At 39.8% G+C, this 20,365-nt stretch overlaps 1 protein-coding gene across 4 annotated transcripts in view; it reads right to left on the bottom strand.

Annotated features, from left to right (window-relative positions):
• The window catches only part of slc12a4 (solute carrier family 12 member 4), a 165,176-nt gene that overhangs the window by 108,277 nt on the left and 36,534 nt on the right, over positions 1-20,365 (bottom strand). The window contains exon 1 of one of the 4 annotated variants that reach the window (XR_006314144.1): positions 16,185-16,349. The exons of the other annotated variants lie outside the window; for them this stretch is intronic. The gene's annotated coding sequence lies outside the window, so the exon portion shown is untranslated. Of the gene's footprint in view, positions 1-16,184; positions 16,350-20,365 lie in introns of those variants that run through there. 4 annotated transcript variants of the gene reach the window in all.

Here is a 20,365-nt window from a genome sequence, read left to right as displayed (position 1 = left end):
GATAGAGATAGAGATAGAGAGAGTGAGAGAGAGAGAAAGAGAAAGTGAAAGAGTGAGTGAGAGAAGGAGCAGAGAGAGCGCGAGCGCTATATAGAGGTATAGAGAGATGGAGCAGAGAGACAGAAGTCATCATTTCGAGACGGAACCTCGGCTCCCACCGCTATCCTGGACTGTTCTCAGCAGCATTTAAGTAAGCTGTGCCCATGTTTAATCAATCATTCTAAACAAAAGAGGCGATCAGTGTTGGAAACATCTCTTCGGTATAATGTTTCTATCGGGGCCTTGAGATCTTCTTCGGATAATCTAAAATTCGGGTAATTGATATTCATATAATCAAGGTTCCTCTGTACCTAAGAGGGAAATCAGGAGGGCAAAAAGGGGACTCAAGATAGCTTTGTCAAATTGAATTAAGGAGAATCCAAAGGATTTTTACAAATACATTAAGGACAAAAGGGTATCGAGGGAGTGAATAGGACCCCTCAAAGATCAGCAAGGCGGCCTTTCTGTGGAGCCGCAGGAGATGGGAGAGATACTAAACAAGTATTTTACATCAGTGTTTACTGTGGAAAAGGAGCCGGAGAATATAGAATGTAGGGAAATAGATGGTGAAATCTAAAGTTGTCCATATTACAGAGGAGGAAGTGCTGGATGTCTTGAAATGCATAAAGGTGGATAAATTCCCAGGACCTGATCAGGTGTACCCTAGAACTCTGTGGGAAGCTCAAGAAGTGTTTGCTGGGCCTCTTGCTGAGATACTTGTATCATCGATAGTCACAGGTGAGGTGCCGAAGACTGGAGGTTGGCTAACATGGTACTATTATTTACGGAAGGTGGTAAGGACAAGCCAGGGATTTCTAGACCGGTGAGCCTGATGTTAGTGGTGAGCAAGTTGTTGGAGGGAATCCTGAGGGACAGGATGTACATGTATTTGGAAAGGCAGGAACTGATTAGGGATAGTTAACATGGCTTGTGCGTGGAAAATCATGTCTCACGAACTTGATTGAGTATTTTGAAGAAGTAACAAAGAGGACTGATGAGAGCAGATTGGTGGACGTGATCTTTATGGACTTCTGTGAGGTGTTCGACAAGGTTCCTCATGAGAGACTGGTTAGCAAGGTTATATCTCATGGAATACAGGCAGAACTAGCCATTCGGATATAGAACTGGCTCAAAGGTAGAAGACAGAGGGTGGTGGTGGAGGGTTATTTTTCAGACTGGAGGCCTGTGACTGGTGGAGTGCCACAATGATTGGTGCTGGGTCCACTACTTTGTCATTTATATAATGATTTGGATATGAACATAGGAGGTATAGTAAGTAAGTCTGCAGATGACATTAAAATTGGAGGTGCCATGGACAGCAAAGATGATTACCTCAGATATGCCAATGGACTGAGGAGTGGCAGATGGAGATTAATTTAGATAAATGTGAGGTGCTACATTTTGGGAAAGCAAATTTTAGCAGGACTTATACACTTAATGGCAAGGTCCTAGGGAGTGTTGCTGAACAAAAAGAGACCTTGGAGTGCAGGTACACAGCTCCTTGGAAGTAGAGTCACTGGTAGATTGGATAGTGAAGGCGGCGTTTGATATGCTTTCCTTTATTGGTCAGAGCCTAGAGTACAGGAGTTGGAGGGTCATGTCGCGGCAGTCGAGGATGTTGGTTAGGCCACTGTTGGAATATTGTGTGCAATTCTAGTCTCCTTCCTATCAGAAGGATGTTGTGAAACTTGAAAGGATTCAGAAAAGATTTACAAGGATGTTGCCACGACTGGAGGATTTGAGCTATAGGGAGAGGCTGAAGGATGACCTTATAGAGGTTCATAAAATCATGAGGGGCATGGATAGGATAAATAGACAAAATCTTTTCCTTGGGGTGTGGGAGTCCAGAACTAGAGAGGATAGCTTTAGGATGAGAGGGGAAAGATATAAAAGAGACCTAAGGGGCAACATTTTCAAGCAGAGGGTGGTGCGTGTATGGCTTGAGCTGCCAGAAGAAGTGGCGGAGGCTGGTACAATTGCAGCATTTAAAAGGCATCTCGATGGGTATATGAGTAGGAAGGGTTTAGAGGGATATGAGCCAAGTGCTGGCAAATGGGACTAGATCAGGTTGGGATGTCTGGTCAGCATTGACGAGTTGGACTGGAGGGTCTGTTTCCATATTGTATATTTCTATGACTATGACCTGATCTACCTGTACATTCATCTTCACAAATCTACTTCATAGAATCATAGAGTCATACAGAACGGAAACAGACTCTTTGGTCCAACCAGTCCATGCCGAACATAATCCCAAACTAAGCTAGCCCCATCTGCCTACTCCTGGTCCATATCCTTCCAAAACTTTTCTATTCATATACGACCCAAATGTCTCTCAAACCTTGTAATTGTACCCACATCGACCACCTCTTCAAGTGTATTACACAAGCAAACCACCTTCTAAAAAAAAAATTGCCCCTCTCCTCACCTCTCACCTTAAAAATGTACTACTAGTCTTGAAATTCCCCATCCCAGGGAAATGACTCATGACACTGGTGTGACTGACAACAGAGTTGTTCAATAACATTCCTGCACATTTTGACATTTTCAATCACGCTACTCTCTTCATTGTCAATTACATAATCCAGTTCTCTGCTATCAATTGTTCAGCAGAGTCCTATTTGGGGAAGTTGTTTGCATAGTGACTTGTAACTCATCTTGAGCTTCAACCTTTTCCCCTCTTCATCCTCAATGAGGTATCCCTTGACAACGTACTTATGCAGAATGTTAGCTTTAAAACTTGAATCAACCCAGCTTTCTCTCTTCAGTGTGACCTTTGATTCACTGTCAGTTGCCATGATACAAGGCTTTCTAGTTAAAATCCAAATCATGCTGGAGTCAAAACTCTTTTTTACCTTCAAGCTTGATGACAAGAATTAAACCAATTTTGATGATGCTCTCCTAAAAACTTCACACTTTTGCTGTTAGTTCCCAAATATCTACAAAACAAAAAAAGGCCATTGGCAACAGTTGGTTGGCAACCCATGCCCTGCTCGAGCTGAAGCTGACATTCAAACTCCATATTCAATTCAGTACCAAGATGGCCTCTTTTCATGTCTGAAGAATCACTAGAGTCTCAGCCCTCAGCTTGCTGAAAGACCAGAACATTCCAACCGTTACCTCACGGACATCCTAACTGCAGTCATTTCCACAAAACTTGTTATAAATCCAGTTTCCACAATCTTTCAAAACTCATGTCCTCTGAGCAATATTACGTAGAAAGAGTCTTTGTAACACTGTTGAACACAGGCTATATAGTATCTAACTAGTAAGGTTACAAAAAAGTTCCTTCAGATTTATGATTCAAGGAACCACAGTAAGGAACCATCAGTTTACAAATTCCTAGTACCATATATATTATTTTATCTGCTCTTTGTGATTCTGCACCTGTAGCAGATATGCAAAACATTTTTTCAAATCTGTTGACTACTGGTAATGGAAAACAGCCACAAATTCACAAAATTTTCTGTTGACAATTGTTCAGTTTCTACTTGAACACTTGCATCAGTAACATGTTGTACACTTGCAAAGCACAAGTCTGAAGATTTTCACGCAATGATGCCATAGTGATTTTGCATACGTTGAGGAATATGAACAGAATTCCTTTCTTCAAATCCCCAGTTCTGCAACCAGTTCGTTGCAAACTTTTTTGATTCAAAAGCTCCAACAATATTTGAATGTTTGCAATTTAGTTTCACAGTTACCGATCAGGACAGACATTTAAAATTCATGGCCCTGGAGGTTTGAATTCCTGCTTCTATTATGTTTGCCCTCCAGAAAACATGATTCATACTGCAATGTTGTACAGTTGCCATTTACCGGAAATAGACGAGACAACACTAAATAGATTTTGGCACTAGTGTTTTCACAATAAATCTACTATGACAAATCCTGCAGCTGCTCTAACTTCAACAACTCTAAACCTTTGCTTAAATTTATCATAAAGAGCATTTTTAACAATCATTGATTCTCTTAATAGGATAAATATACATTTATTTTTCATTTCTTTGCATCCTCAAGATATTTTTCTCTATCTAATCTGCCTCTTCACAGGAGGAATTCATTTGTTTTCTGTCATCAAACATTATGTTGCTGATGAAAACATTCACAAAGTAGCAGTGCAGCTGTCAGAGAATGAATTCAATTGCACTCAGTGACTAACAAAGCACAGTTTAAAAAAAACAGCTAAAATTTTGCAACAGCATATCTTCTGTCATTGCATTGGCAAAGAATGTTAGTGCCATTGACATCGTTGATACATAACTAAAACTGGAAGATATATATGTAGGTGGAGTCAGAACTATGTACAATGCCTCCAATGCTCAAGGAACTCTTACCATCCACACTGCCCTCTCCAAAGTCCCTTTACCCTCGAACTGGTCTATAGATTTTACTCTATCTCCTCCTTTTTGGAATGGTGATGTTATATTTGTAGCTTTAGTATTGCTGAAATCCAGACACATTTTGTCACAGCTTTTAGTCTTTCACTCAGATAAAGGTATGGCTGAGGAACTGGGTAGAAATCACTTGTATAAGAGGGTGGGGTTCCACCAGAATTGGAAGGGGACCAATATCCTTGTAGGGAAATTTGCTAGTGCTACTTGGAAGGCTATAAACTAGTAAGGGGCGGGGCGGTGGGAACTAAAGTGATAGTGAGAAAAGAGAAAAGGCTGAGGCTGGTACAGTAGATAAGCAGAGCAAGTCAAAGAGTCAAGATAAACAAGAGCTTGGCAGACAACAATTGTAAGACTGATCAATTAAACTGTGTTTACTTCAGTGCAAGATGGCTGACCGATAAGGCAGATGAACTTAGAACATGGTTGGGAACATGGGACTGGGATGTCACAACTATTACAGAACCGTGGCTCATGGATGGACTGGCAGCTTAGTGTTCCAGTGAATAGACTCTACAGGAAGGAGGGAAAAAGAATAATAGGGCTGTTATGGCAGGAGATTTTAACTTTTCAAACATAGACTGGGACTGTCAATGTTAAAGGCTTGGATGAGGAGAAATTAATTGTGTACATGAAAACTTAATTTTTTTTAAAACATGTGGATGCACCTACTAAATAATACTTATCCATTAAAAACAGCTCAAAAGAAAATAGTTCACAGAACATATGAACTTAATAAATAAAAATTATGGAACAATAATTCAATATAGCTTGGCCTCAGAGTAAGATTTGGAAATGTGTTGCTGGAGAAGCGCAGCAGGTCAGGCAGAAATAGTTCACAGAACATATGAACTTAATAAATAAAAATTATGGAACAATAATTCAATATAGCTTGGCCTCAGAGTAAGATTTGCCTCATATTCAACACAAATTCTCTCATGTGCACACATAATTGCAATTAGGTTTCCACCTACAATTCCAAACTCTTGGACATCCCAAGCATCAAATGTGAGATACATCAAATTCACTTGTAATATGGTTCCTTCCATAGAGTGGAAGGAGAGTTTGATTATCAGCAGACAAAGACTTGTGATCGATTCAGAGGAAGTGGACTGTACTCCACAGACCTCCAAATTTGTGCACGGCTTGCAAATGAGCATTGTGGCTTGCATGGTGTATTTTTAATTATGACTAGCTAGTTATAAATGGACACATGCAAAACATGAAACTGATAAAGTAGTCTGTCCTTTTTGGAAAAAGCACTGAAAAAGAGAACTCTTGTTTAGAACATACTTAAAATGAACAAATGGCTCAAGTAAGTATTAACCATTGCTATTTTAGCATTCTTTTGACATGACAAAGCAGAAATCACAGGAGAATTCTATGCAAGTTACAAAAGTCAATATACAAAATGAAACACATGGAGGTCAAATAGAAGGCTTTCTTAAAGTCACAATCAATGGAAGTCATGATTAAAGAAGAAGAATTCCCAAGAGATCAAAAGGGATAAACTACTACTAGAGGGTAAGGGAATTATAGAGTACCAGATATAAAATTGCATGCTTTGCTTCAAATTTTATAGAGTAGGCAGATATCTGCACCATGAAACTGAATAGATGTCAAGAGTTTTCATAGAAGTAGCAAATGCAGTTCACTGCATAAAAAGAAATGGGTTTTACAATTAAAAAGGAAACTGCATGTACATTCATGACTACACATTAACTGGGGTCATGTAAGGAATGCCAGAATAAGTGAAAACTGAGGTTTCAACTTTTTAAAAAACGTGTGGACAGGTAAATGTTCAACGTGAGCAGAAAATTAGATAGGCTATAATGCTGTTGTATGAGCATTATTTGGAGATGCCGGTGTTGGACTGGGGTGTACAAAGTTAAAAATCACACAACACCAGGTTATAGTCCAACAAGTTTAATTGGAAGCACACTAGCTTTCGGAGCGACGCTCCTTCACCCGATGAAGGAGCATTGCTTCGAAAGCTAGTGTGCTTCCAATTAAACCTGTTGGACTATAACCTGGTGTTGTGTGATTTTTAACGTTGTATGAGCAGGTTTGGATGTCATAGCAGCAAAAAATAAATTGTAGCATAGATTCAGGAGAAAACTGAAATGATTATTTCTCTCCTCACCACCACACCCTCTGACCCACCCAATTAGATGACTTATTGGTGATCAGACAGAGCTCTTCAATGTTAAGACAGATAATTAGAAAGTAAATAGTGACAGTTTTATAGATAATATAGCAAAAGTTAAAATAGGAGGTAACAAAAATTTAATTCATTAGTATGAAATGCTCCAAGAGCAACTATCAGGAAAATATGTTATCGACCAAACCAAACACATCAAAATATATCATGGAGACAACCTCGATCCTAACTTTTATTTTACTTAAATGCACTTTGTTTTCTGATGTGATTCCATTGATCAAACTAAGAGGCTTTAAGCAAAACACACTTTATTCTTACACTACAGGAACTACTACTCATCAACTGTTCCAATATAGCAGCAACCCATAAACACACCATTGGCAAAGACATATTCAACAAAACAGATTTCCCTCACTTAGTCTCCTCCAGCCCAGTCCAATCAAAAAGGAAAAAAAAACCCAAAAAGAATGAATCTAGCAGCAGAGGCAGAATGTAAGCTTTTTGTAGCACTAGACAGAGTTGTATCTAACAGTTTCAAGTTGAAAAAACCCAACTTCAACTGAATGCAAAACTAACACCCTGGGTCTGTGAGGTTCTACCCACTCATGCTTCTTTTATCTCAATTTAAATTAGAAATCTAAAGCCATTTTCCAATACCTCAGCACCAGGTAGACAACATCTCTCTTCAGGAGAAACAGGACAGAACAAATTTCTCTTTAAAAGGCACATATCATCACAAACAATGACAAGCTTTAAATAATTTGCTTCTGCAAATTTATGTTATGATATGGGGAGCAAGCAGGCCAACATAATTGACTCGTGGAAAGACGGGGCCAAATCTGCTGGATCCTTCTACACCAACTGACATTAAACATCAAAATTTCAACTAATAAATTTTATGAGCACTGTCCATAGATAGATCAAGCTATAAATAATTTAACAAACAACTAGCTTCAGGATAACAATCTACCATAGCTTACATAAAGAAATTTGTATTAATATGAATGGCAAATTCAAATGATAAAACTTTGTGATAAACATGATCAGTGTTGACTGTACTATACTTTTAAAAACATTTATAAAATCATGTTTTCATTCTTTTAGACTAGCTTTTCTACTACTACTTAAATGCATGATTTAATTCCAGACTTTAACTTGAAGCAGATCTTATGATCAAACAATGTAGTTTGAAGGCAAGTCACAACTAGGTAACTATTGCTCCCATTTTACAGATTAAGAGCTGTAAATTCCAAGCATAATCTTAAAAGTTAACAATATAAAAACATGCCATTTTTGTGGCATATAGCTAGCTATTCAGTCATGTTAAGACTAAAGACAAAAGACAACCGAAGAATAGAGGACTCAAAAATAGCTGAAATCCAATATTAAAAAGAAAATAATAATTATACAATAGCATTTACAATGGATATTCAGTGAATATTGTATAAAGGCATCTTTAAAAGGAATTTATTAAAGAGTTGCTAGATTGGACACTTTGATAGAACAAATTGAGGAAAAATGGCTAACAAATTGACAGAAGTACATAAAACACTACTTCTGAATGAATATATTTCTAAATGGAGGAAAACATCAATTGCGTTTATATAGAGTTGAACTGGGTGTTTTTTGGCTAAGTCCAAATTGAAATGAGTTTTTGGAGGGTTTATTGCCATGAACCCCAATACATTTTCTCAACTTTTCTTATGGAACTTGCCTTATCAATTGTTTACCCCATTCCTTGGTGCCTCTCATGTATGATTTCTGCTCCATCTCACCACAAATCTTTCCCACGACTTGCCATCACCAGATATCCAACAAAACAACATCCTTCATGCCCATGCCAGCTTCTAAAACAGCAGAGTGCCGGGGTGAGCAAAGGCACTCCACAGCTGCCTTCCTTGATCATGGACAGAGCTGGAAGATGTCAGAGAAGTGAAGATGGTACCATGCTTCTCCTGGAGGTCTGATGGTGGGTGGGATGGATGTGAGAACAATCAGCAATAGAAGCCCATCTCAACCTCTGAGGATGATAATATAGAGGTCTCAGAGAAGGATTCAATAACCCACCAACAGCCCAGATACTGACACTACTGTGGGAAGTGTCATGATAGAAAGGGATGGTACATAGTGCAGCTTCTGGGCAAACTATTATCTGTCTTACTCCAAAGACAGGCTGCTGGCTCAGTTCCTTCAGGGATTGCTGGAGAGCTACACATCTACTCTCCAACATCTCATCCAGTGGTCCCCAGAACTGCAGGCATACCAACAGGGGCAAGGGATCCCAGTCCAGGTAACCCCTCCTCATTAGCGAACAGAGCAGTGCCAGCACCACTCACCATGATGAGCAACCGCACACAAACACCTTGTCGGTTTGTGCTCAGGACACTTATAGACATAGCGGGGTATCCACTTCAATTTGCTTGCCCCCTGCTGACCCTTAGAAGTTCAAACTGAGGAGGGTCAACTTGTCAATGACAAGATGACTCTTGGCACATCAGGCTCACTTAGACACAAGTGTTTCCAGCACCTTGCTAAACCTCCAGGGCCAGTGGCTTCTACATCAGGGCAGGCTCCCTCCAAAGCAGCTGCTGAAACAGGAGTGCAATTAGAGGTGATGAGAGAGAATGAAAAGAAAGAAAATACACGGAGGACACTTCGATGGCACACAAGAAGAAGGATTTCTTAAAATTGTAACCGAGAACATAAACGGGTAGTGACTCTGACATCGTTAAATCAACTGGTTCGGAGATATTATTTGCACACATTCCGAGTAGCTAGAAGCTGAACCTGAGCCTCGTGGCTCACAGAGGTAGGGACACTGCAACCGTGTCACAAGAGCCCTTTCTGCATTTGTCCCTAGTTAGGTGCACAATGTATCATTGTACCATCCAGCAGCTGTTAATGAGTGCACAAGAGTTTTCATGGATTTAGTTTGAGATCCTACCACATAAGCTGCAAGCAGAGAGAACTATGCATTCTTATGCAATTGTTTTATTGTCACATTTAGCCATCCTGAATGAAGATCGCTCATGGTTGGATCCCAGTGAGCAACTGCATATCTGCCAACCAGTTGCTCACCAGTAGCTGTGCTAGGGAGATGCCACCAACAGCGAGGGTCAATGCTGTAGAATAACCAGCAATACACAACATACAGGTCTGTTTGATAGTCTTTTCAGGGGCTGTTTATCTATGTTGTCCCCCACCATCTGCTTCACCCTTCACAATTGCACTGTACCTTCTTCAGAACCGACAGTCCCAGTACCAAGGACTAGGCTGACAATGCTCAATACCACAGCTATGGCTGCAATTTAACCCCTGAGTATCTCTCCTCAGTTTCCAAGGATCACCCCTCCACGAACATCACTGGAATGCCCTAGAAAAGACAAGCCTATGGAAGTATCCCTTGGGGCCTTGGAGGGAAGTAAGGGGGGAGGTGTGGGCTATGACAGCAGAATTCTGCATTTTACTTTAAAGAGTAAAATTGAAACATTTGTAGCCATTTTCAACCAGATTTAGAATAGAATTTCTGCAATGCATCTTGTAGATAGCAATGTGCACTATTACTGAGTATTGGTGGTGGAGGCGGGGTGCTTGTGGATGTGATGCCAATCAAACAGCTCCCTAGCTCCTGACTGCATTAGCCCTATACTGAGACTTGATGCTCTGCAGCCAATGGACTGATCATGTCCCACTCTCTGGACAGAGCCATTTATGTCCCAACTGAGATTCCCATGACTTGACACCTGATCTTGGCCAATCACCTGGACTAGTATGGGAAGTTGGTTTTGACTTACTCTGTTAGGAAAACTTGAGTGACGAGTGTCTCCATACAATTCATTGAGGATGGTCCCTTTAAAAATAGCTGCTTGCACATGCAGTGTTGATGTTGTGTAAGCTGCTGGCACATGATCTGGGTGTGAAATTGGTGTCATACACTACCTTTCAGCAAGACATGTGTCCCTATAGAGAAACCTGCTGAGCAGCAAGGCAAATTGCATGTTTCTGTGACTGTACTAACTGGCAGAGTACAGCAAGGTAGGGATAAATCTGACCAAGTAGGTCAATGCTAAGTGAGCAAACGCTAACACAGTATTTTTAAATTCAGTCATAGGACATGGGCACTTCCCCATACAAATGCCCCATACTTTCTCCAATAAAGAGATGATCTAACCAACACCCCTTGACATTCAATGGATTTATTATCTCTAAATCTCCAACTATCGATAACCCTTGGGGTTACAATTGGCCAGAAACTCAACTAGACTCGCAATATATAAACAGTGGCTACAAAGCAGGTCAGAGGCAAGTAATTCACTGCCCGATTTCCTAAAGCCTCACCTCTTTTCTATAAGGCACAAATCAGGAGTGTGATGGAATACTCCCCACTTGCCTGGATGGACACAATAAACAGGCCTACATGCTGTACAGTTCCAAAAACACAAGAAGCTTGACACCTTCCAGGACAAAGCAGCCTGTTTGATTGGCACCACATCCACAAGCACCCCGCCTCCACCACCAATACTCAGTAATAGTGCACATTGCTATCTACAAGATGCATTGCAGAAATTCTATTCTAAATCTGGTTGAAAATGGCTACAAATGTTTCAATTTTACTCTTTAAAGTAAAATGCAGAATTCTGCTGTCATAGCCCATACCTCCCCCCTTACTTCCCTCCAAGGCCCCAAGGGATACTTCCATAGGCTTGTCTTTTCTAGGGCATTCCAGTGATGTTCGTGGAGGGGTGATCCTTGGAAACTGAGGAGAGATACTCAGGGGTTAAATTGCAGCCATAGCTGTGGTATTGAGCATTGTCAGCCTAGTCCTTGGTACTGGGACTGTCGGTTCTGAAGAAGGTACAGTGCAATTGTGAAGGGTGAAGCAGATGGTGGGGGACAACATAGATAAACAGCCCCTGAAAAGACTATCAAACAGACCCCCCAAGTCCCTCCTCCCTACCTTTTATCTTATTCTGCTGGGCACACTTTCCTCATTCCTGAAGAAGGGCTTATGCCCGAAACGTCGATTCTCCTGTTCCTTGGATGCTGCCTGACCTGTGCGCTTTTCCAGCAACACATTTTCAGCTCTGATCTCCAGCATCTGCAGTCCTCACTTTCTCCACATGATGTAACAGGTTTAGGAATTGTTAAAAAATATTTTCCACAGGTCATCGGACATACTGTCAGTCAAAGTATACAATCATTCTTTAGCTTTTGACCCATACAGAAGATTTAAAAACTGGTCATATCAATATAAAACAGGCAAATCTTGAAATTCATTTGACAGCAGATTTCATGATTGGGCTAGAACAAAACACAAGTTTTTCAGGCACCCGCAGAATGCACTTGAACATAAACTAGTGCAAAGATCTTACAAAGTAAATAAAATTAAATGCTGGCAAGTTTACATGTCATAAATCAACATCTATGACCTTTGGACAAGGATAATAGTTGATAGCTTAGGCTTCTATCACATTCTTTAATGATGCAACTTCTATCATATGAGCAAATTAGAATAAAGATTACTTTAAAAGCAAATGTATATTATCACAAGTTTAAAATAAAAGAGGCACCTAAATATGTCCAATTTATTTACTCAGATACCAAAATAATTTACAATTCCCAACATTTATTAGGGTATTCATAAAAATATACCATTCTCTACTGCGATGCAAAACTCGTTGATCCGCGTAATTATGGGATACTGTAGCTATGTTACTGGACTTCTTATTCAGAAACCTGGACTAATGTTATGGAGATAAACTCAAACCCCATCATGCCAAAGTATAAGAATTAGGAGCAAATGTCTATATTTGACCTCTCACACATACTAATTCATTTAATAAAATCAGAGCTGGTCTAATTCCAGACTTAACCTCTATTCCCTTGTAAATTAAAACTCTGTCTATCTCAGTTTTGAACATATTGAAATGTCCATCTGCCTATACTCTGAGGTAGAGAATTCTAAGATTGATAGGCCCTCAGGTAAAAAAAAGTTCTCGTCTCCATCTTAAATGTGACCCCTCATGTAATGATTGTAGTGAGGCCAGCCAGGAGAACTTCATAGAATCGGAGTTCCCTGAATGGACCAGATTAACAGCCCCAATCAGGAAGCTCTGGCTGACAGATATAAAACAGGAGTGCCAGAGGTTCTGGTCACTCAGAGCTGGCTTTAAGGAAGCTGGATCATTGTCAAGGACTTCCCACATATAAATAAAGGGTGAAGTGGTGACTGGACACTGGCTTCTGAAGCTATTGCACCTTATTTTTATAATCCCAGTTCTACATTTCCCCATCAGCATCTTTACAAGACTTCTTACAAACTCGTATGTTGCAAAAAGTTCATTTTGTATTCTTGAAAACTCAATTCTTCCTCAAAAAGGCAGCTCTTTCAATTAACGAATTAAGCTTGAATAATTTAAATTTAATGAACTAAGTGAAGGTCTAATAAAATAAATTTCAGTAAAACTACTGGATTGTTGTAAAACCCGATCTGGTTCAAAATTATCCTTTAGAAAAGGAAAGATTCCACCTATACCCAAGTGTGCCTTGTATGACTCTAGACCCAGACAATGTGGTTGACTCTCAATCTCCTCTAAAACAACCTAGCAAGTCAACCACTTCTAGAATACAGAACAGCACTTGGTGGGGTGGGGTTTGGTGACGTACTGATAATGTCACTGGACTAGTAGCCTAGAGCCCAGGATATTGCTCGGAGAACATGGGTTAAAATCCTATCATGGTAGTGGAATTGAAATTCGATAAATGACATTTAGAATTGAATGCTAACATTCCCAAACAAAGAAAAAAAAAAATCAACAATCCTCACTTGGTCTAGAGTGCATGTGCTTGACTCATAATTGTTCTTTGAAATGAGCTAGCATTACCATTCAATTGAAGGGAAATAGAGACGGGCAACAAATACTGCTCAGCTGTAATTCCCAGACCCCAAAAAGGAACTAGTTAAGATACCAAAAACAAAAGATTGGACAGAAAATGCCAGGCATGTTAGCAACGACCTCTTTTCATAAAAAGAAACGAAAGTCTATAAAAACAGAGGACTTTTGTAACAAAGTGTGAGAATTTCTTCAAAACAGGATTCAAGAAAGATGCCAGACTTTTGGAGGCAAACAGACAGCAAAAGAAAAAAAAATAGAACGCAGGAGACTGGGTCTACCCTAGGATGAACGACAGTATGTCGAGGTATCAATTCTGGTTCAAAGCAGGTAAGTGAACCCACTGAAATTGTTATTTTTCATTATGTGAATACAAGCTTCACTAATTAACAATGATTATGCCTTCAATATGGTGCAAATACCACTGCTGAGACCTGAATCTGAAGGTTGTGTTTAAGTTCCCTTCCAGGAATGAGCATATAATCTAGGTTAACATTTCAGTGCAGAACCATGCAAATGTTAGCCATGCTGTCTTTCAAATGGAACATGAAATCTCAGACTTAAACACCCTCTCAGGGAAACAAATCCAATGGCATTACTTTAAGAAATACATGCAGCTTCTAACCAGTTTTCTGGTCAATATTCATTGCACAATAAATGTACCACCTGTTGACATTAGAATCATAGAAAATAAAAAAAAAAGTTACAGCACAGAAAAAGGCCATTCGTCCATTAGATCAGAGCTGGCTGAACAAACCAGATGTCCATTCTAATCTCACTCACAAACACCTAGTCCATAGACTTGTAGGTCACATGCTTCAGGTGCAGATTAAAGTTCTTGTTAAATGAGTTGAGGGTTTACAACTCAAACTATCAAACTAGGCAACAAATTCTAGAGAGATTAACCACTCTATGGCTGAAAATGTTTACCATATCCCTTTCTGATCCTTCTACTAACCTTTTCAATTCTGTGCCCTTGGTAACTCACCTCTCCAGTAGAGCAAACAGGTCTTGTCTGTCTACAGTCCCAAGTTCCTCATTATTGTATACACTTCAATGGAGCTCCTGTTGGCCTTCTCTGTTCTCGGAAAAACCACCTTAGCCTATCCAATCTTTCCTCATTGATGCAATTTTCAAGCCTTAGCAACATTCTTGTAAATCCTCTCAGTCAATAAATCATGTTCTTCCTGTAATGTGGTGATCATAACTTTACACAAAACTATAGCTGTGGCCTAAGTGTTCCATATACTTCTTTACCACCTTATCTATCAGTCCTGCCACCTACTGGAACCTGTGAACATGCACCTTCAAAAAGTTTCTCATTTCCTCTGCTCTTCTCAAAAACCTCACATTTTTTTGTGTATTACTTTGCCTTGCCCTTCCTAAATGTATATCCTCACAATTCTCAGACTGAATTCTATTCGCCACATTTCCCCATAATCAACCAAACTGCTGAAAAAAATCAGCCTGCAAATCAGCCTATCCTCAGCAATCAGCTTATTCAGCCAATTATGGTGTCATCTGCAAATTTCAATACAACGTCATTTTGTTTACACAAACTAAATAGTCATTATCGTAAAAAAGCTTAAGATCATAGCTCTTCTCAGTGAACATGATTTTGTGTAGCTCGTTTGAAATTAACTTGACATACATTATAGTTATTACATAAATAATCCAGAGACATGTATTTTAGAAGAATTAAATCTGACCTTAAAAGCGACTTCACACATAATATGCTTTACAGAGATAACACCTTTTCTGTAATCAACCCATACCCAATATACATATAATCTGCTTGTCTAAAATACTGTGTACTTTGGTCATAAGGAAATACAGATTTAACCAACATTCCATGCAATGCTAGTACAATAGTGTCACTTCTAAACACAGGTTTCTGGAGAAATAAATTATTCATGTAGACAGACTGTCTCCAAATTTAAGACAAAATTTTAAAAAGCCATGAGTTCCATTATAACTTCAAATTTAACCATAAAGATATTTGATAAATTGAATTTTGTAAGTTTATAAACATACTTGCAAATTATGTAGATTTTTAAAGAACACAAAATACCTAATTACCAGAAAAAGTACTTAATTGGCTGTAAAGTCAAGACTTGGGTGTAGTGCTTTTCAACATTTCAATTTCTCATTTAATTAAGAAAACTAAAAAAAGAAATATTTATTTTGCTATCTAACAAAATCGAATAGAGTAGTGACATTTTCCTCGATGAATAACAGCATTAGCCCATTTGTTCTATGTAAAGCTTGGCCAATATTAAAAAGAGAATGTTTTCTAAAAATCATGTACAAAATCACTGCTAATTTGACTTGAAGACAGACTGCACCTCATACTGCTATTTCAGATGCCACTTACAGTAGAAAGAAGCTAGTCATGATCTCATTTGAATTCAATCCCAGATTTACCACAGACTACACAAAAAAACGGATTGCTGAACACTGTGATTTTGCTTTCAGTGTACTTTTAAAACAATAGACAACATTTTTAACTTGAAGAAACAAAGCAAAACATGATTTTTGTTACATCCCATCCTTTATCAATGCTCAGTTTGTAAGTAGGGAGTTTTTTGGCAGGGGATGAGGGGGGAGGGAGGGGGTGAGGGAGGGTGTGAGGGAGGGAGGGAAGGGCAAGCCAGCAGAACAGAAGAGCAGCTGAAAAGAGGCTCAGTTTTCACAACTTACCGTCGGAGCTCACTGTATCATTTGGGTCTCTTGAACTATACCCAGCCTCTCTGTAATCAACCCAGTTCACTCCTTCAAAGCTTTCATAATCTGACTTTTGCTGGTCTTTTACTGGGACTACAGTAAAGTGATGCATTTTTCACAGCCCAGTCTGTGTCTGCTCTTTTTTGCCTGAGCTGAACAGAAAAGGACTCTTTTGCTAAGATTGCATACCAACACTGTGTGGTCACTTCCTCTGGAAGGAAATTACTAGGTTCTGAACTCCTCCCAAAACTGGAGCTGTAAAGCTCAGTGAATTGCCCGAAATCCGGCACGCAACTGCTCGACTTTATACCTAGCTGTCAAAAACTTGTGAGAAGTGTGTCGAACAGGTACTGTAAAAGACAGAATTGAACAAGAATGTTCTTTTGGAAGTTATACATTTGATAGAGATCTGACTCTGTTTTCTGAAACTTGGCAAAACAACTCAAAATTTGAAACAAAACGTTTCTCTAAGCAGATTGTTCTTATAATTTTGGGAACAATTTAATGTGCTAAACAACATGAAATTTCAAGTAATCTGCTAACATTGTGTATTTTGTTTATTGTTACTTACAAGAAATATTATTTTCTTTATGACCTCATTTGCATTGACATTGTTCTAGCATCCAACTCCTGAACTAAAGAGAAACTTTAACACAAGACTCTTGTTTATAGGAGGCAGAGACACAAGAGCATCATTCTCCCAGCTTCTGTACATATTTCTGACAGCCAAGTAGAAAGACAAATACGGTGCTGACATATGCACAGAATGTTCTTACATGTTCGTGTAATATCATTACAATATGCTAGGAGGTAATCTCCAAGCTGCCAAAACAGAATTCCAACCACTGAAATACCACAGAGATATTCTTTATTCTAAAGGCTGCAAACTGATGGTTTTGCAGAATGCATCAAGCCCTTATATTAAATTCAGTAGTCAATAACCAAGTCGAGAAACATTCAATCCAGTTTCCCATGGCAAATAATGTTACCATTGATAATACAGACAGAACAGCATGTTGTTGGCTTTAAGGATCAATTCTTCTCCAAATAACATGGGGTCAGTGATTATTGCAATATTCTCAGACTAGCAGCTCCTCTATTTCCTTACTTGTACTAGAGATTATCGAAAATATGATCATTCTGAAGAGTTGATATAGCAAGAAAATGAGAGACAGCAAGAAAGACATACCTTCTCATGGTATAGAAGGGTCATTAAAATGCTAGTCTAGTAGCTAGAATGTTTATATATTCAACAGCACCCTATTAACCACCTAACATTCTGTGCTTGTTCAGCAGTTTGTACTGATCTACTGACTTGCCGAGTGAGCCAGTATTTTAGTGCGCTGAGAATAATAAGTAATAGGTAATTGAAATGATCAGAACCTTGCAGTTTCAGGGGTGGGGGGCGGTGGGGAGGGGGTGCAAGAAGGAGATCAACCTCTCCACACACAAACAATAGTAGTGCAATGTTGTAACACTCCTTGGGGCCAGTGGCCAAAACAATATATTTGTTTCCACAGCTCTTCTGGAGGGCTACGTTTAAGGGCTTTTCTTTCATTTTAACTCCTTTATTAGCTGATGCAATTATAATGCCATCACCTTCTCTATTCGTGCTGACATTTAGCATTTGGACTTACAAAGAAGCAGAATTAGAAGAATTCATCAACTTACTTATTAACTATTACAAATAAATCTCCATTAAACTTAAAGCCACAACAAACAGTGAAGCACCAGTTTCTTAAACATCGTAGAAGTTTGGACCTTCTAGTCAGTGTCAGAGAGATACATCCAAATGTTGACTGTAATTTAATATGTGCATTTAGTGGTTTTTGCTGGAACCTTTGCAACATCTGATGCTAGTTCCAGTAGGGATGTTGGGACCCGCACCACTATGAAGCAAACTGTTGGATTAAATGTCCATCCAAGTCCCTTTCTCATGTCATGAACTAAAGATAAGTCTCTTAAGATTTGTCTCCAGTTCATTGCTTTAAATAGAGCTGTTGTCAATCACTAAGAATACATTGCTTCACCCAGTGGCAATGCTAGCCACCTCCAACGTGTATCTACACCTACCAGTGAACACCCTCCTGAAGTCAGATTCTGCCAGACATTCCAGAATCTGACTATGGAGAGAGGCTGCATGGAATCATCCTGTGTTAGATGGTGGTAGTGTTAACCATAGTCAATTGGAGAGCTAAACATGACGGGTATGCCGACTTATGCAACAAACACATTCCTCAGCAGGGTTTACATCATTTAAGCACTGCTCTAATTAAAAATCAGTGTATAAATCAGGTCCGCATCATTCTGGCTAGCTGATCCCACTGTCAAGGTGACTTTTGCATCAATTCACACAGTGCAAAACTGGCTAGCGTAAGTTAAACTTCCTGCCCATGTATCACAGATGGGTGTCCATCAGGACCTCAGCAATATTCCAAGGCGCATGTGGAATCACCCCACATCAGATGATTTAGGATAGCATTTACATTGACATAGAACATAGAAAAGTACAGCACAGAATAAGCCCTTTGGCCCACGATGTTGTGCCGAGGTTCAATCCTAATGTAAAAAGTAATAATTTAACCTACGCACCCTTCAACTCACTGCTCTCCATGTGCCTGTCGCTTAAATGTCCCTAATGACTCTGCTTCCACCACCGCTGGCAACACATTCCTTACATTCACAACTCTCTGCGTAAAGAACCTACCTTTGACGTCTCCTCTATACGTTTCCCCTAATATCTTAAAACTATGACTCCTCGTACCAGTCAATCCTGCCCTGGGGAAGTGTATCTGGCTATTGACTCTATCCATTCGTCTCATTATCTTGAATAGGTGTCCTCTCTTCCTCCTTCTCTCCAGAGAAAAAAGTCCAAGCTTTTTCAACCTTTCATAAGGCAAGCCCTCCAATCCAGGCAGCATCCTGGTAAACCTTCTCTGCACCCTCTCCAAAGCCTCTGTATCTTTCCTATAGTAGGGTGACCAGAACTGGACACAATATTCCAAGTGTGGTCTCATCAGGGACTTGTAGAGCTGTAGCAAAACCTCGCAGTTCTTAAACTTAATCCCCCCGTTAATGAAAGCCAAAAACACCATAAGCTTTCTTAACAATCCTATCCACTTGGGTGGCAACTTTGAGGGATCTATGTACTTGCACACCCAGATCCCTCTGTTCCCCCACACTATCAAGAATCCTGTCTTTAATCCTATATTCAGCATTCGAGTTCAACCTTCCAAAATGCATCACTTCGCATTTATCCAGGTTGAACTCCATCTACCATTTCTCAGCCCAGCTCTGCATCCTGTCTATGTTGCGCTGCAGCCTGCAATAGCCCTTGATACTATCGACGACACCTCCGTTCTTTGTGTCATCTGCAAATTTACTAACCCACCCCTCAAACTCCTCGTTCAAGTCATTTATAAAAACTATGAAGAGCAGAGGCCCAAGAACAGAGACCTGCAGGACCCCACTCAACACTGACCTCCAGGCAGAATACTTTCCATCTATAACCTTCTGTCAGCCAATCAATTCTGAATCCAGATAGCTAAGTCTCCCTGTATCCCATACTTCCTGACTTTATGAATGAGCCTACCACGGGGAACTTTATCAAATGCCTTGCTGAAGTCCACATACAGCACATCCACTGCTCGACTTTCGTCAACCTGTCTTGTCACCTCCTCAAAGAACTCAGTAAGATTTGTGAGGCATGACCTGCCCCTCACAAAGCCATGCCGACTGCCTTTAATCATGCTATGCTTTGCCAAATAGTCATAGATCCTGTCCCTCAGTACTCTTTCCAAAAGTTTGCTGACCACAGACATAAGACTGCCTGGTCTGTAATTGCCAGGGATTTCCCTATTACCCTTCTTGAAAAGAGGGGCAACATTCGCCTCCTTCCAATCTTCCGGTACGACTCCCATGGAGAGCAAGGAGGCAAAGATCTTTGCCATCGGCTGAGCAACCTCCTTTCTTGCTTCCTGGAGCAGCCTAGGATAAGTCCCCAGGGCCAGACCAGATTTATCAATCTTAGTGTTTTCAAAATTTCCAGCACATCAACTTCATCAATCTTGATCTGGTCAAGCCTGTATCCCAGCTCCTCAAAGTTCTCATTCACAACAAGGTCCTGTTCCTTAGAGAAAACTGAAGCAATATACTCA

This window comes from Chiloscyllium plagiosum, chromosome 17 (genome assembly GCF_004010195.1).
Source record: "Chiloscyllium plagiosum isolate BGI_BamShark_2017 chromosome 17, ASM401019v2, whole genome shotgun sequence".
Classification (NCBI taxonomy): domain Eukaryota; kingdom Metazoa; phylum Chordata; class Chondrichthyes; order Orectolobiformes; family Hemiscylliidae; genus Chiloscyllium; species Chiloscyllium plagiosum.
Note: the sequence above shows the minus strand (reverse complement) of the source record. Positions and strands in the feature narration are given on the sequence as shown.